At 43.6% G+C, this 18,521-nt stretch overlaps 1 protein-coding gene and 2 pseudogenes across 1 annotated transcript in view; 2 read left to right on the top strand and 1 right to left on the bottom strand.

Moving 5' to 3' along the window:
• Positions 1-18,521, top strand: part of ZNF699 (zinc finger protein 699) — a 415,566-nt gene that overhangs the window by 382,322 nt on the left and 14,723 nt on the right. The window lies entirely within an intron of this gene.
• On the top strand, positions 803-1,493 carry LOC123932404 (annotated as a pseudogene).
• Positions 2,842-2,984, bottom strand: LOC123933316 (annotated as a pseudogene).

Genomic DNA, 18,521 nt, shown 5'->3' with positions numbered 1-18,521 from the left:
CAGGTAACCCTATAGCATAATTCTTTTGACCGATTTTTTCTGAGTAGCCACCCCCTAGGATATGTCCAAATAGCAATGGTTTTGTAATTATTCCCCACCTTCCAAGTACTCTTGAGAGCGTTTGATTTTGTGCATCTTTCAAGAGCAATCTTCCCACCGGGGCCAGCAGAGGTCCAGCACAACATTGCAGGATTCTTCAGTGCCATTCCCATGAAACCAAGTCCTCAATGGCATTCAAGTCCCTTCATTATGTGGCCCCTATAATAATTACAGATGGAATGATGTACTCCCAGCAGCCGCCACCTCGTAAAAGCCACCCTCCACCTCACCGCTGAGTCAAGAAATCTTCAAGAGTGAGTAATTCTAGGAGCTGGTATGCAAATACATTATTGACAAACCTGTATCGTTTCCTGCTTTAATCGGAACCAAACTATCTTAGGAAGGATCCATATTCATAACAGAAGTACAGGGAGGATGGAATGCATGGAGACTTGAGAGACCAGGGTGGGTAAGTGAGCATTTTTTCTTCTGCCCTCTGACTGGCCTATGTGGGGGAGAGAACTGTTGAACCAGCCAGTGCTAACATCCAGGCCACTTGACAGAATCACAGTCCGAAGGATGGTTTATGAAGCAGGGGTGGGAAGACAGTTGTCTGTTCATAAAGAGAGAAGCTGACCGAAGTTCAAAGGACGTTTATGTCCTTCAAATGAGTAAGATGCTCTATGCATTAAACAAGGAAGGGTCGTTTTTTTTTCCTCTCACCCCCCCTTCAGGAGTGGTTGTGCAATCAGATCGATCTAAGATGGCAACTGTGGAACCAGAAACCACCCCTACTCCTAATCCCCCGCCTACAGAAGAAAACAGAATCTAACCAGGAGGTTGCTAACCCAGAACACTATATTAAACATCCTTTACAGAACAGATGGGCACTCTGGTTTTTTTAAAAAATGATAAAAGCAAAACTTAGCAAGCAAACCTTCGGCTGATCTCTAAGTTTGATACTGTTGAAGACTTTTGGGCTCTGTACAACCACATCCAGTTGTCTAGTAATTTAATGCCTGGCTGTGACTACGCACTTTTTAAGGATGGTATTGAGCCTATGTGGGAAGATGAGAAAAACAAACGACGAGGACAATGGCTAATTACATTGAACAAGCAGCAGAGACGACGTGACCTGGATCGCTTTTGGCTAGAGACACTGCTGTGCCTTATTGGAGAATCTTTTGATGACTACAGTGATGATGTATGTGGAGCTGTTGTTAACGTTAGAGCTAAAGGTGATAAGATAGCAATATGGACTACTGAATGTGAAAACAGAGAGGCTGTTACATGTATAGGGAGGGTATAGGGAGGAAAGATCTTCCTCCAAATCACTATCTTCCTCCAAAGATAGTGATTGGTTATCAGTCCCATGCAGACACAGCTACTAAGAGTGGCTCCACCACTAAAAATAGGTTTGTTGTTTAAGAAGACACCTTCTGAGTATTCTCATAGGAGACGCATCAAGCAATCGAGATTTGGGAGCTGAACCAAAGCCTCTTCAAAAGCAGAGTGGACTACATTTAAATTGGATTTCCGGGGCACCTGGGTGGCTCAGTGGGTTAAAGCCTCTGCCTTCAGCTCAGGTCATGATCTCAGGGTCCTGGGATCGAGCCCCGCATCAGGCTCTCTGCTTGTCAGGGAGCCTGCTTCCTCCTCCTCTCTCTCTGCCTGCCTCTCTGCCTACTTGTGATCTTTGTCTGTCAAATAAATAAATAAAATCTTTAAAAAAAATTTGATTTCCATCTAAATGTTGCTAAGATATAAGAGAAGTCTCATTCGCCTTTGGCTTGTACTTCTGTGTTCATTTTTTTTTTTTTAATTTTGGCTAGAGTGTCCACTATCCCAATCAAAGAATTACAGTACACATCATCCCCAGAATCCATAAGTGTGTTCCTGGCCCACTCTGTAATAGCCTGGGTGGCTCAGTGGTTTAAGCCGCTGCCTTCGGCTCGGGTCATGATCTCAGGGTCCTGGGATCGAGTCCCGCATCGGGCTCTCTGCTCAGCAGGGAGCCTGCTTCCCTCTCACTCTCTCTGCCTGCCTCTCTGCCTACTTGTGATCTCTGTCTGTCAAATAAATAAATAAAATCTTTAAAAAAAAAACAAACACATTTTACCTATCCACAATATTCAGAAAAGAACTTGCGTTTCTATACCTTACAGGAAAAAAATTTTGTTTATGTCCCATTGTATGCAGGAGCATATTTTCCTGGTTTGAAAGAGTATGATGCATACAGTTTTCTAGCAATTTTCTTTGTTTCTTTTTACAGCATTGTCTTTGCTGTACTCTTGCTGATGGCTGCTAGATTTTAATTTCTTTGTTTCCCTACTTGATAACATTAGTGATTCTGATTTCAGTTTTTCATTTGTTTTGCTTTTGTTTTTTTCCTCATGTAACATTGGTGAAGGATCCAGGAATATGACACAAAGGTGGAATAAACATTAATTTTGTGCATTCTTTGGTAATTTTTTTGGTTTTTTTTTTGTAACTACAAAGCTTTGCTACAAATTTATGCATTTCATTCAAATCAGTGATCTATGTTTGTGTGATTTCCTAAACATAATTGTGGATTATAAAAAATGTAACATATAATTACATTCCTAATTAGAATTAGTATGTCTGTTTTTGTATCTTTATGCTGTATTTTAACACTTTGTATTACTTAGGTTATTTTGCTTTGGTTAAAAAATGGCTCAAGTAGAAAAGCGGTCCCATTCATATTAAGACAGTGTACAAAACTGTAAATAAAATGTGTACAGTGAATTGTCTTTTAGACAAAAAAAAACAAAACAAAACAAGGAAGGGTCTCAGTGCTAGGGACATAGTGAATACTCCAGAAATACTGGCTATAATTATTGCCGATGTTGTTATTTTTATGAATAACAGTCTAGTAGTTACACTAATCTTTACACTTGATCTTAGCCAAAAGGCCAAGAAGCAATGTAGTAGTCTTTATGGAGGAGAAAATGTTGAACTTGGTTTAGGATATTCCCTTTCCCCCTGATTTCCCAACACACAGACTGTTACCGTTTTCAACAGTGACTATTGCAGAAACGTGGACAGAGGTTATACATTTGGGAAACTTAAAAATGTGCAAAATAGTCTTTATAATTCTTCTGTGTTAAAATGTTGAAGGATTTCTTAAAAAATATTAAAAAATAGAATTGCCATATGATTTAGCAATTCCTAATCTGAGTATATACTTAAAAGAATTGAGATTAGGGTCTCGAAGTTATATTTGTTCATCCATGCTCATAGGAGCATTATTCACAATGGCCAAAATGTGGGAGCCACCCAAGTGTCCACTGATGAATGGATAAACAAAATGTGGTGTATCCATACAATGGAATATTAGATATTATTCAGGGTTGGAAAGGAACGACATTCCGACACCTGCTACAACATGGATGAACTTTGAGGACGTTATGTTAAGTGAAATAAGCCAGTCTCAGAAAGATAAATACTGGGGGCACCTGGGTGGCTCAGTTGGTTAGGCGGCTGCCTTTGGCTCGAGTCATGATCTCAGGGTCCTGGGATCGAGCCCCACATTGGGCTCTCTGCTCAGCAGGAAGCCTGCTTCTACCTCTCTCTCCGTCTGCCTCTCTGCCTACTAGTGATCTCTCTCTGTCAATTAAATATAAATAAAAATCTTTAAAAAAAGATAAATACTGTATGGTCCCACTTCTGTGAGGTCCCCAGAGGAATCACATTTATAGAGACAGAAAGTAGGATGATGGGTGATGGAATTGGCAGAGGGGGTGGAGAGTTAGTGTTTACGGGAGACAGTTTCAGTTTTGCAAGTTAAAAGAATTTCTGGGAATGGATGATGGGGATGGCTGTACAATGTTGTGAATGTACTTAAAACTACTGAACTGGACACTGAAAAATGGTTAAAACGGTACATTTTATGTCATGTATGTTTTACTATGGTTAGAAAAATAAGTGAATTAATACAAAATGTTGAAGAAACTTTATCTCATTTAGTTCATTATGCTCCTGTCCTTTATGGTGCTTTGAGAAATCAGTTGCCCCTTGTTTCTCACACTTCGCGGATGTTCTTAGGGAACACAACGCCAGGGGCAGGTGGACGAAATAGGCAAAGGGGAGGAGTGCCTGGGTGGCACAGTCAGCTAAGCATCCGGCTCTTGGTTTTGGCTCAGGTTATGATCTCAGGATCCTGGGATTGAGCCCGAGTCAGACTCTGCACTCAGCAGGGAGTCTGCTTGAGATTCTCTCTCTCCCTCTGTTCATCCCCACACCCCCAGGCACTCTCTCTCTAAATAAATAAAATATTAAAAAAAAAGAAATAGGCAAAGGAGATTAAGAAGTACAAACTTCTGTTTGTAAAAGAAATACGTCATGAGGATGAGGAGTACAGCATAGGGAATATAGTCAATAATATTGTAATAACTTTGCATGGTGGGAGATGGTGACTACACTTACATGGTGAGCCTTTTTTTTTTTAGATTTTATTTATTTATTTATTTGACAGAGATCACAGTAGGCAGAGAGAGAGAGGAGGAAGCTGGCTCCCCACTGAGCAGAGCCCGATGTGGTTTTGAAGGGGGGGGGCGGGGGGGCGGGAGGGGGTGGGAGGTTGAGAAACCAGGTGGTGGGTAATAGGGAGGGCACATACTGCATGGAGCACTGGGTGTGATGCCAAAACAATGAACACTGTTATGCTGTAAATAAACAAATAAAAAAATTAAAAAAAAAAAAACCCACACAGATCTCGCTTCCCTACCCAAGAATTTCCAGTTGACTAGATGTGGGGTGGGGACCTAGTATTTGTATTTCTAACACGTTCCCAGGTGACGCTGATACAGCTGGGTGGAGGGCCGGGAACCACACTTTGAAACTATTGCTGTAGAAGTTTCTAAAGCATGGTGTCAGATGAGCCCATTTGGATTCAATCCAATCAAAGCCGGATTAGGAAATCCATGAACACGCTTGAGCTTTTGTTAGTGTCTGTCTGTCTTTCTTTCTTTCTTTCTTTCTTTCTTTCTTTCTTTCTTTCTTTCTTTTTCTTTTCTTTCTTTCTTTCTTTCTAATATTTTATTTATTTGACAAAGAGACACAGTGAGAGAGGGAACACAAGCGGTGGGAGAGGGAGAAGCAGGCTTCCTGACAAGCTGGGAGCCTGATGTGGGGCTCGATCCGAGGACTCTGGGATCATGACCTGAGCTAAAGGCACTTAACTGATCCACCCAGGCACCCCTGTTTCTTTCTTTCTTTTAAGATTTTATTTATTGGGGTGCTTGGGTGGCTCAGTGGGTTAAGCCCCTGCCTTCAGCTCAGGTCATGATCTCAGGGTCCTGGGATTGAGCCCCACAGCAGGCTCTCTGTTCAACAGGGAGCCTGCTTCTCCCTCTCTCGCTATGCTTGCCTCTCTGCCTATTCGTGATCTCTCTCTCTCTCTGTCAAATAAATAAAATCCTTTAAAAAAAGGATTTTAGGGGTGCCTGGGTGGCTCAGTGGGTTAAGCCTCTGCCTTCAGCTCAGGTCATGATCTCAGGATCCTGGGATTGAATCCCACATCGGGCTCTCTGCTCAGCGGGGAGCCTGCTTCCCCCCTTTCTCTCTTTGCATGCCTTCCTGCCTACTTGCGATCTCTCTGTCAAATAAATAAATAAATATTTTTAAAAAGGATTTTATTTATTTATTTTCCAGAGAGACAGAGAGAAAGCACAAGCAGGGGGAGAAGCAGGCTCCCTGCTAAGCAGGGAGACTGACACAGGACTCGATTCCAGGACCCTGGGATCATAACCTGAGCCAAAGGCAAATGCTTAACCAATGGAGCCACACAGGCATCCAGAGCTTTCATTTTTTATGTGCATAATAGAAATGAGAATATAGTATCAACATTCCAGGAAAGCACATAAGAAGGAAAAAGCAAAGTACATGTCTGAGTGTCTACTCATTTGCTCATATTATTTATATTACTATCACTGGAACTTGAGAAGATCCTGACATGATTCCTCCCTTTGAATGGCACGTATTGGAGGGTGTAGGGGAAAAGGACAGGAAGATAAAGGAGCAACAGGAGGAGGAGAGAGAACAGCTATGGGGCAACACCCGTGAGTTATGAGGGAAGAAGACCATTTTGAAAATTCTACTACGACTCTTGACTACATTAAGTGGCAAGTAGACTGGGGAGACTGGTCTCCTTCCCTTGAATTTCAGTGCCTTCCTCAAAGGATTGGATTTAAAACTAGCAATGTAGGGATAGAGCAGAAAGGTCCCCTCCTGTTCTACCAGGGAGATAAAGTGGTGCATTGGAGCAGCCTGGAATCCGGGAATCAGTTCTTGCAAACTTCAGGTGAGGAAAAGGTGTCGGCAGAGTCAGCAGCAATTTTGAATCTAGTGTCGGGGGACTTGGAAATATGCCAAGTAGTTAATGAAAAATCGGGAGTGCCTTTATGAGACTGACTCAGGACCTTCTCGGGAGTGCCCTTAGACAACTATTCCAATCTGACCATTCATCAACTCACCTGAAGGGTTTCTTAAAAACTGGTTGCTGGGCACCAACCCAGATTTCAGCATGTCTAGGTGAGGACTGAGAAAGTGTATTTCAAAGACCTCCCCAGGTGAGGAGCATACTCCAGGTGAAACCAGCTGCACCATTTTCAGGTCCTGGGGCAAAATGAAAATGTGGGACCCCTAGTTCAAAAACTTCAAGACTGTGGGGCGCCTGGGTGGCTCAGTGGGTTAAAGCCTCTGCCTTCAGCTCAGGTCATGATCCCAGGGTCCTGGGATCGAGCCCCGCATGGGGCTCTCTGCTCAGCAGGGAGCCTGCTTCCCTTCCTCTCTCTCTGTCTGCCTCTCTGCCTACCTGTGATCTCTGTCTGTCAAATAAATAAATAAAATCTTTAAAAAAAAAAAAACTTCAAGACTGTGACAGCAAAGCATTAAACCAAGAGTGGGGTTCCCTGTGACTGTCCATGTTGTAGACGTATGAACCCAGTCCTGGCTGCTAGTCGGGGGACAACATTTTGAGAACCAACCACTGCTTTAGACTTCCTACTTAACCTAGGACTATCCCTACATGGGAATAATAGTAATATAAATGGCCCCTTTTCTCCAGAACTTACAGGGGATTTCTGTATCTCCAGGATGGTCCCACAGAAGGCCACAGGAGTTGAGTTTCTCCCCAGGTTGTGGATGTTGAAGACAAATTAGCCTTTGAGAATTTCAAGGAGACGGTCTTGTGTGGAGTTTCCGGACAAGAAAATTCTCTAAGTGACGCGGTGTCTTCCTCCCTGGTCTGGTAGGTGTGAGATTGTGTTGATAGGGGACAGGCAGTCTACTTACATTTTTTTCTGTCTCTAGAGGCCTCATTTCCAAAGATCCTCATTAGCCAAATTATTCTCTCTCTTTCTTTTTTAAAGATTTTATTTATTGGAGAGAGAGAGGGAGAGAGCGGGCAGGCGCTCAAGTGGGGGGAGGGGCAGAGGGCGAAGGAGACGTAGTCTCCCTGCTGATCCCTGAGCCCCATGCGGGGATCAATCCCAGGACCCTGACATCATGAGGGGACCCAAAGTCAGATATTTAACCAACTGAGCCACCAGGTGCTCCCAGATTGTTCTCTCTTCTTCTAATCCTGCAGCAGAAGGCGGGAAACTGCTGGCTTGCTAATTACCTGACAGGGCATAATGCATTTGCCCTTTCCTTCTCCTGCCTCTCCTCTGTTCCAGGATTAGAGCTCACAGTCCAGGGTTAATGAAGATGCTCAAAAGCAGAGGAGCTTACCATTCATTACGTACCCCTCACCTTTCCAGGAGGCAGTTTCCCAAACCCCAGTCATTCCTGATTGTCTTCAGGGTTCTTGACGATACTCTTATTGACTTGAAAGCAACTCTTTTTTTTTTTTTAAGATTTTATTTATTTATTTGACAGACAGAGATCACAGGTACGCAGAGAGGCAGGCAGAGAGAAAGGGAAGCAGGCTCCCAGCTGAGCAGAGAGCCCAATGCAGGGCTCGATCCCAGGATCCCGAGATCATGACCCGAGCCGAAGGCAGAGGCTTTAACCCACTGAGCCACCCAGGCACCCCTTGAAAGCAACTCTTAATTGACAAAGTTTAACTCACCACAATCCTAAGCATTTTTTTTTCCTAAGCAAATGTTTTGTGAGTGTATGTTGGCAATATATTTTTTATAGGTACTAAAATATGTAGTATTTAAAATAAAATATGTAGTGTTTAAAATGCTTTCTGCATTCTATTGTGGAAACACTAGTGATGGCATCTCCAGATTTTTGCCTTAGCGGCACCTGCTTGACTCTGGTCCTGGGCAAGTGTTCTTGATTTGGGGCTCTCCTGCATGGTGGCTAGTCATTGATGGCACTCACCTACAACTGTACGGAGATGCAGGATTCCCGCCATTGTTCAGATAAAGCCCTCTTTTTGCTGTAATCTCGAACTCTGAGAGAACAAGGACTTGCCAGTTTTTGCTCACCATGACCCAAATAAGAGCCGATTAAGTATTACTGGTATGAGCCAAGAACTTGTCTCAACCTATGAGGTAGGTGCCATTGTTATACCCATAATGGAAATGAAGAGACCAGTGGTAAGAGGCAATGTTTTGCTGGGAAGTTGGTAAAAAGTTCTCATTTGTGACATTGGCGGGTTTCTGTAGTGTAAATTCTCTCCCCCGTGATTGCACTCCACTAGTGGGGAGTCATTGAGTGTAGAGTTGGAAGGGGACTGAGTGGTCAGCTCTGCAGAGGGAACTTGGCTCCCCTTTGAGAGGGAGTCTGTCTTCTGCCAGCTCTCCAAGCTTGTTCATGCCTGAAGACCTTTGTACTGGCATTTCTCTTTGGAAATGTCTTCTCCCACATAGTCCCCATAGTGGCGCTTGTAATTCAGGTTGGTAAATTTCTTTTTAAAGGGCACTTCAAAATTAATATGGAAAGACTTTTTTTTCCTTTTCAAAAGATTTTATTTATTTATTTTTTATTTGACACAGAGAGAGAGTGTGTGTGGGAGGGGCAGATGGAGAAGCAGACTTCCTGCTGAGCAGGGAGCCCGCTGTGGGGCTCGATCCCAGGACTCTGGGATCATGACCTGAGCCAACAGCAGACACTTAACAGGAAGACATGCAAAGTTTATGCCACAAGCGGGGAGGAGTGGGTGAACAAACATTTAATATGCAGAGAAGCTGATCGCTGGGGAAAGGGAAAGAGGACTGTGTCTTGAAACTCAACAGCCTGCATTAAATATTGCACTAACAGGAAAGTTGAGGTAGGAATGTTCATGTGTTTCAGGCATGGGGGAATCTGGACCTGATGTGAAGGAAATAAGTTCACAGAAAATTTAGGGCCCAGGTGTCTCTGTCAATTTGGCCTAAATTACGTCAAGCACGAACTGTGATCAGTCTTGTCAAGTTCTCACCTGCAACATCAGCTCCTCAAAGGGAGCCTGTGTTGCGTCAATTATAACTCATTTAATAAAAAAAAAAAGCCCACAATTGCTAACTAGGGAAATAAGAGTTCATGTCTTCACCTACACTAATCACTCACTATCCCTTTACCATTTACTTCTCTTTAAATAGTTGTCATTGTGGAAGCTTTCTTACTTGATTTTTTCTGTATAATTGTGTGTGGTTTCTTCTACATTCCTGATATTTAGAATCGTGCATGGTACACAGTAGGCACTCAATAAATATTTATTCAATGAATGAATGAATGAATGAGCGAACAATAAAATACCCTGCAAAAAGAAGCAGCAATTTAGACTTTCGTAGGCAGGGCATCACTCTACCAAGATTTCTGAGTCCTCCTATCTTTCTGGATATTTAGAAAATACCAAGTAAGTGGAATTAAGGTCATCCCGGCAGACTCTTTGGTTATCAATACCCCTATCCGAAGTGCACTACTTAAGTCTAATTGAGGAGACCAGGGTGTGTCTTTTAATCCTTTTGTCCTTTCAGTTGCATTACTAGGTAAAGGCAGTGACCTTGTGTGCTTCTCCAGACCGGAAGCGTGGTGTGGCTCAGGAGTTTGTGAACAGCCGTCTGGCTCAGACCCTTACCTTGCTCACATACGGATCTCTGTGTGTCTTGGTGAGTAATTGTGGCAGGGGTTCCCCTATACCCTTCCCTTTGTAAGAGAATTTTTAATTTCCAGAATGTTTGCTCTTTTTTTTTTCTTTTTAAAAGGTTTTATTTGTTTACTTGAGAGAGAGAGAGAGAAAGCATGAGTGGGGGGAGGGGCAGAGAGAGAACCATGCTCCTCACTGAGCAGGGAGCAAGGAGCCCAATGCAGGACTCAATCCCAGGACCCCAGGACCCTGACCTCATTTTAACCAACTGAGTCATCTAGGTGCCCCAGAGTGTTTGCTCCTGACTGTGGGCATCAATACACTTCGCGATTGGGGTGTTTTGTGAGATGTGATTTTTCAGTTATTTATGTTGGGTAGGTTTTGTTCACAGGGTATCGGGATGGGGAATGTATTACCATTAATTGTGAGTTCTTTTATCAGCTTCGTTCCTTTCAAATGAGTTCAACTAAAATTATAATCCCCAACGCTCGAAAATCAAGAGATTCTAGAAAAAGTTAATAGAGTTGAATTGACTACACGAGATAGTTTTGCCTAATGTTAATGAGATACATGTTTATTTTCCCACAAGCCAGATAAAATATAATAGGCAAATTAGGTATCAACTTTGATTTTGAATACTAAGGATTTGGTCATAAAAAGAGTAGTCTCTCACAGAATTTGAAGCCTTGTTTACTTAGATAGAATTCACCTTATTTTAAACTCAATAAACTTCATTGCTTTTATTTTTATTGTAATGTAAATGTCAGCGATTCTTATCATTTAGTGTGCTCACACTACAAGGTTATTGGGCTGCGTTTTTGCCTTTTTGTTGCCTGTTTTTGCATTTTTGTTGCTTGTGTGGGCCACAGATAGTTACTTCTTGCCCATGCTAAGTTTGTTACTGTTAGCTCAGTCCCACAGGTTTGATGGCAAACAAAATTAGGAAGGGTCCGGTCCTCTGGATTGTACAGTCCAGCCGTTAAGTGTGATAAAGGAGAGCTTTTGGTGAGATATTGTAAATGAGAGGATGTCAGAGGAAGATTTGATCTGAGCTTCATAAAGCTTTTCGAAAGGAGGGATGTTAAAGCCACAGTCTTTTTCTTTTTTAATTTATTATTTATTTCTTATTTTTTAATAAACATAAAATGTATTTTTATCCCCAGGGGTACAGGTCTGTGAATCGCCAGGTTTACACACTTCACAGCACTCACCATAGCACAAACCCTCCCCAATGTCCATAACCCCACCACCCTCTCCCAACCCCCCCTCCCCCCAGCAACCCTCAGTTTGTTTTGTGAGATTAAGAGTCACTTATGGTTTGTCTCCCTCCCAATCCCATCTTGTTTCATTTATTCTTCTCTAAAGCCACAGTCTTAAGAAATGACTAGTGTAGAGGCTGCTTTTAGGCAAACAGGCTTGAGCAATGGAACCCAGAAAGGGTCACTGTGACCCCCTGGTTGAAGGCAGGCCCATCAGGCAAACCACCTCAAATTATCCATAGGCCCTAACTTATCGATGGGCTATTTATAACCAGGCACAGTTCCCAGAAAAGGGAAGATGCCATTTGTTGCCATACTTCCTTACCTTGCCCTTCTAAGGATTTTAAAAAAAAAGATTCTGTGAGAGAAATATAGCAAGAGGGGGGCAGGGAGAGAGGTTATGGGGGGGCAGAGGGAGAAGCACACTCCTCACTGAGCAAGGAGCCCAAGGTGGGTTCCCATCCTGGGACTCCAGGATCGTGATCTGAGCCAAAGGCAGATGCTTAACTGACTAAGCCACCCAGGTGCCCCACAGAGATTTTTTTAAAATTTAGAGTGTGTGGGAGTGGGGGGAAGGGCAGAGGGAAAGAGAGAGAGAGAAGCTGGAACAGACTTCTTGAACTGAGCGCAGAGCCGGATATGGGGCTCATCTCAGGACACTGAGACCATGACAGGAGCTGAAATTGAGCTGGGCACTCAACTGACTGAGCCACCCAGGCACCCCAACTTCCCTCTTTAAAAACAGCCCCCATCACTGCCTCACTGTAGACAGCTTCTCCTCTGCTGTCCTGCCTGCTGTCCCTTGTGTATTCAGAAAACTTACATCTCCTTTGTTCTGCCTCTGAATCCTTTCACCAGCCATGCCGTTGGCTTCTACCCAGTCATCCCCCACATTTGGGGGCTCCACATCTGATTGAGATACTCTGTTTAGACACCACGGCTAGGCAGTTAGCTGGGATGTGGTGGGCCACGAACGGGAGAGCATTTTAGCAGGATTGCTCTTCCTATACAAAATGCCTGGGGCAGCTAAGAGCTCGGAGTGTTCTGGTAACTGAGCAAGACCGTACAGGACGGAAAACAAAGAGAGGAGGAAGGTGAGCTAGATGGTATGATTTCCAACATTGAAAGCAAGATAAGGATTTAATGCTAAGGCTGGTAGGAAGCCATTGTGAGCTGGGGTGGCCCACAGTTGCTTTGACGTTTAGCTTAGAAGAGCCAGTTGCATACTAAAAGCTGGAGGGCAGGAAGGACAAGTTTGAGGTGATGAAGATTAAGGGTTAGTAGTAGGTGTTAGGAATGAATGATGGCAATCTAGACTCCTGGTTTCATTTTTTTAAAAAGGATTTTATTTATTTGGGGAAGAGGGAGAGAGAGTGCTTTGAGTGCAAGCAAGTGGAGCAGTAGAGGCAGATGGAGAAGCAGGATCCTCGCTGAGCAGGGAGCCCGATGCCGGGCTTGATCCCAGGACTCTGGGATCATGACCTGAACTGAAGGCAGGCACTTAATCTGAGCCACCCAGGCATTCCCAGACTCTTGGTTTCAAAGTGGAATGAGTGAGGATGTCAGGACAGATAGAAAGCGCAATGGATTCTTCAGAGACTCATTTCTTCACCTGGAATTCTGGGCACTTGACGTGGCTAAGAAAAGGCCACTCTTGTACGTTTGAACATTATAGTCTAGGGGAAAAGAAAGAATATAAGTAAGCAAAGAACTAAATACGTAATTGCAAATAGTGAAAAAGGCTGCATGGAAAGAATAACAGGGTTAGACAATAAGGGGAGAATAGCTTTATATTGGCTCTGGGCCCCACCGTAAAGGTGAATGAGATCAAAGAGACCAAAAAGTAACAAGAAGAATTATTCAGGTGAGGCAGGGGCTGGGGGGAAGGGGCAAGAGTTCAGTGGTGGGGGAGATTTTCTCTGGAGAAACCATCATTAAATGATAAGATTTGGGTGTTGGGGAGAAAGTGTGTAATGGTTTGGATTAGTATGAGTTTCAACCAATTTCTGCTATGTGGTAGGATGGGGGATCCCATCAGGGAATAGTTTCAGGTTTCAAGTGACTGTGGGTATCTTTGGGGGCGGGGGAGAAAGTGTGCCTATATTTTAATTTTTCAATGTCTGTTGGGCCAAAGGGAGAGGAATCAAGGATTCTGTTTTAGGTCTTTGATTGCAGCCCAAAAAGAGGCCAGATGCCCTTGTCAAATGGTTAATCTTGTTTCAGTTAGTTATAGCTGTGGGGTGGGATGAAGGGTGGGATATCAGTAATCCTTTCTGCACACTTTGAATAGCCAGGGAACTCCCATGCCTTACCAAGTGCGCAAATTTTTTTTTTTTTTGAAGAGATAAGTTCAGTTTTTATTTTTTTTATTTTTTTTAAAGATTTATTATTTATTTGACAGAGATTACAAGTAGGCAGAGAGGCAGGCAGAGAGAGAGAGAGGAGGAAGAAGGCTCCCAGCCAAGCAGAGAGCCCGATGCGGGGCTCGATCCCAGGACCCTGGGATCATGACCTGAGCTGAAGGCAGAGGCTTTAACCCGCTGAGCCACCCAGGCGCCCCGATAAGTTCAGTTTTTAAAATTTCTTTCAGAGGAGTCTGTGAAAATTTTAGATGACAGTAGTTGAAAAGCAGCAGGATATAGGTCTTAAGCATTAATTTGAGGTCCCTCACCGGAGATTTGGGTGTTACGAGCATAGAGATGAAAATTAAGTTCAGGGGGATGTATAGATAGGGAAGACACAGAATGGGGCAAGAAGTAAAGCAGAGAGAGTCAATTATCATATGGTTTCACTTATTTGTGGAGCATAACAAAGAACATGGAGGACATGGGGAGATGGAGAGGAGAAGGGAGTTGAGGGAAATTGGAGGGGGAGGTGAACCATGAGAGACTATGGACGCTGAAAAAGAACCTGAGAGTTTTGAAGGGGTGAGGGTGGGAGGTTGGGGAACCAGGTGGTGGGTAATAGGGAGGGCACGTATTGCATGGAGCATTGGGTGTGGTGCAAAAACAATGAATACTGTTACCCTGAAAAGAAATTTTTTAAAAAGTGAAAAAAAAAAATGTCTGAGGGTTTTGAAGGGGTGGGGGGTGGGAGGTTGGGGGAACAAGGTGGTGGGTATTATGGAGGGCACATACGGCATGGAGCCCTGGGTCTGGTGCATAAACAATGAATTCTGTTAGGCTGAAAATAAATTAGTAAAAAAAAATCATTCTAAAAAAAAGAAGAAAAAAGATTAAAAAAAAAAGTAGGGGCCAAGACTGATCCTGGAGGATAGTCAGCGAAGGGAGAAGACCTTGCGGAGGTGAACAAGGGTAGGCAGAGCCATAAGGTGTGGTCACAAAAGCCTGGGGAAGAGAATAACTTAGAGTAGAGAGTAGACAATAGAATTTCTCTGAGGGACCAACTTAATCAAAGACAGAAGTGCATTTACTGGATTAACTCTCATCAATTCTCTCAAACCCAGGGCAGTCTTGGCAGAGGAGTGAAGGGGAATAGTGGGCTGCAAGCCAGGTTGGAGTATATTAAGGGAGGGGAGGGAATGGGAGCAGTGGGAGGGTAGACGACTCTTCTGAGAAGTTTGGTGGTAAAGAAGAGAGAGTGAGCAGTAACCAGAGGGTAAGTGGAACACGAGGCATTAATTTGTTTCAAGATGGGAGAGATTTATTATGTTTATGTTATGCTTAAATATTAAACGTGTGAATACGGTGAAGTAGAAGTTGATGGTGTTTCCCCATACTGAGTTCACCTCGTGGTGGGTGTTAGGTCAAAGGACACAATGAAGCCAAAGGAGAGGAAAAGAAAAGGTTTTACTTCCAAAAAAAAATAAAGGAGAAACTTTGGGGATATTTCCCAAAGCAGTGCCATCTCCAACAACGAAACGGGAAGGTTTAAGCTAAGGGTGCATACACATTCACAAAGGGGCTTACGCATTGGAGAATTCAGCCTGAAATTGGGGCAGAAGTCATTTTAAGGTGACAGACTCCAAGTCTTAGTTGATGGAAGTCACCAGGTCTACAAGGGTCAACATCTGTCAGTTCTCAGGCTCCTGTTTGTCTGGTGTTTGATCAAAGGAGTTTAAATCCTGCAAAGATAATTCAAGAATGTGCTTTGGGCAAGTAGTCCTGGTCAGGCATAGATCACAAGGTGGCCTGGGGCCTAAAATGGCTTTTCTTATGTCAAGAAAGCTATGTCTCACTTTTTCTGGGGACCCCTAGCCCTTTGTGCTTACAGTGGTAATGGAAAAGAAAACCAAGGAATAACCATAGAGTAAGCCTTCGGAGAGAAGATGTGAAGGGATTAGACCAGTAGTTCTTAATGGGGGCAGTTTTGCCCCCTAGGGGACACTTGGCAATATCTGGGGATAGTTCTAATTTTGCAGCTGGAGAGGATACTACTGACAGCTACTGGGTAGAATCCAGAGATGCTGCAAAGCATATGGGTCCCCCATACTAAAGACATACCCAGTCCCACATGTCAGTAGTGTCAAGGATGGGAAACCCTGGCATTGCAAAGTCAGAGATCCTGGCTTTAGATAGGAAGGAAGAAGGGCACCTGGCTGGCTCCATGGGAAGAGCATGTGACTCTTGATTTGGGGGTTGGATTTGAGCCCTGTACTGATATGTTTTAAAGACTTACTTACTTACTTACTTGACAGAGAGTGATAGAGAGGGAGCACAAGCAGGGGGAGTGGGAGAGGAAGAAGCAGGGTTCCTGCTGAGCAGGAAGCCGGACTCGGCTCTATCCCAAGACCCTGGGGGTTATGACCTGAGCCGAAGGCAGATGCTTCATGACTGAGCCACCCAGGCACCCCCCAAAAATAAAATAAAAAAGAAAGGAAGACACTTCCTTGTTTCCAAAATGAAAGGAGAAAGAAACCATGATGGTAAGGAGAGGAAAATTCCTTCTCATCCTTGTTACTGTTTGTGGAGTAAAATAAAAGATCATTCGTTGTTGAAGAGGGAAAGTTGAGACAATGTGAGATTCAAAGTCCTGGAGGAGTTGTGAAAAGAGCTTTAGATAACTAAGGGATTAAGTTACTTGGGGGGCTTTTTAGCGATGAAGACCTGTTTAGAGTTGGTGGCCTCAAAACTTTAGTGCTTCCCATATAACTGCTTAGGTATGAATCACCCAACTGGGATGGACAGATGGATGAAGTTATCCAGAACAGGTGTTATAATAGGCCAGAGAGAGAACAGAATTTGAGTTTTTGGAAAATACATGATTGAAATAAAGGGCCATGGCATTTTATATGTAGTGCCAAGGAAATAAGGGATTATAAATAGAAAAAAATAATGGGAGTTTGGACAGCTTGGATGCCACTTTGAGGGAAGAGAGCAGGTACAGTACAGATTAAAAACTGAACAGGGTAGGAGTGTAGCTACTGTGTTCAGAGCAGGATGGTCTGGCTTTTTGTCTTCGAGAGGGCAAGAGTCTCAGGTGAGAAGTTCAAGGTATGTGACTGAGATATGAAAGTATGGGTGTTTGCTAGCTTACGCCCTAGAATCTTGAATCAAGGTGGAGAGTCAGAGTGGGAGTCAGGGGCGGATGACTTAATGAGTTAGGTCTGTGCCTTGGGGCCATTGTAGTTAAGAAATCAGGGAAGTACCTCAGTGGAGATGGCAGTTGGCAGTTTCGATAAGTGATGGACAGTGTGGTTTGTTAATATGGTAGGTTTACATTAGGGATGAGGAAGATCAAGAACGCCTGTCAGATTGCTTTGAGGTTGTCCATGGCAAGAAAAACAAGGACCCATGATCAAAGACTGCTTGATTCTGAAAGGAACACAGGCTAGATGGGCTATGATGGAATTGTCTTCAGTGCAGAGGAGAAACGGAAAGGTTGCACATTCTCTTGTTAATGCCTTTGCATTTCAGAGCCCTGCCTGCGGTGGACCAGAGAAGCAAGAAGAGGAGCATCCTGGGCGGACTTACTCAAGAGTTTTGCAAAATGGCAGCCACACGTCTGTCTCCTGTGGTCGGTAAGTTCCTAGGGTAGATGCACTTCACTAAAAATAAATGGCCTTTCCCCCTTAGAAAGGGCAGCAAAGAAGAAAGCTGAGTAGCCATGGAGGAGGACTGGGAAGGAGAGGTTAACATGAGAGGAGATGCTGTGGAACTCTACCAGCCCATGGAGCCCCATAATTTGTTCCCATATGATTCAGCCATCTTTGGGATTTTGGAGGGAAGGCATTTGTGCATCATGGGGAGAGAGGAAGAACATTTAGAGGTGGCACCTCATTACCTCATTATTCCATCCATTTGTTCTATAAAGCTGGGAAAGATCACAACTCTACCATTCTGAGTTTCAGTTTCCATGCCTAAGAAAATGGAGACTAAATCCATTCCTCATGGATATCAAGGCTCCCTATTTTCTGACTCTGGGGGGCTGGGCAGGTTTCTCTGGCTAATTAATATGCTTTGTGGGTGTGTGTGTACGTATGGATGACTCGATTGAGGATATTGGGAAATTTCTAGGCTTGTGGGTGTTATAATAATGGATGTGCCCAGACTCTCATGGCACCCTGTCTTCTGTCTTTGCTTGTTCTAGACCCTGCTGGTGCCCACGAGAGGATCCCAGTGGTGGAAAACATCTACTCTGCATTACAGGTGAATTTTCTCCTAAAATACATTTCTTCCCTGGAGTGAATGTGTTTCCTGTCAACATCCCACAGAGTGTTAATCCTAGAAACAAAAGTTGTCTGTGATTTTACCAGCAGAAATGGGTTTATTCAGGAATAGCAGAGAATTACAATTTGGGACAAGCAAGCTACAGCAAAACTATAGGCAAGTCTGGAGAACTAAGGAGAGGACTTTTCTCTAGCGGAAAGAGGGAGTTGGAAGGCTGTTACAAACAAAATATCTGTTGAATAAGTTGGGAATTCGGTGTATTGTGGCTTTCCGTTGGTTGAGTTGTGGTAGTCTTTCATTCCCTGGGCTGTTGCCTGATGAGGAGAAAACCTTTCTTCCTCCTCTGGGGTAGTAAGTAATAGCTAAAGTAAGGAGGGCCTTGAAAAGTCTCTCTTCCTGGTGGGTCTGCAATGACCACTAGTGATAGGGGGTGAGAGCTCTCCCTGCTGGCCAGCTGGTTTTATTTCAGTGAGGTTTCCCTTCATTAATTTTCACAGGGCCTATCTTTTATCTTGAGACTTGATGGTGATTCAGGAATTTCCAAGAAATTAC

The sequence above is a fragment of the Meles meles genome, chromosome 20 (genome assembly GCF_922984935.1).
Source record: "Meles meles chromosome 20, mMelMel3.1 paternal haplotype, whole genome shotgun sequence".
NCBI lineage: Eukaryota > Metazoa > Chordata > Mammalia > Carnivora > Mustelidae > Meles > Meles meles.
This window is presented reverse-complemented; position numbering and strand designations above follow the sequence as displayed.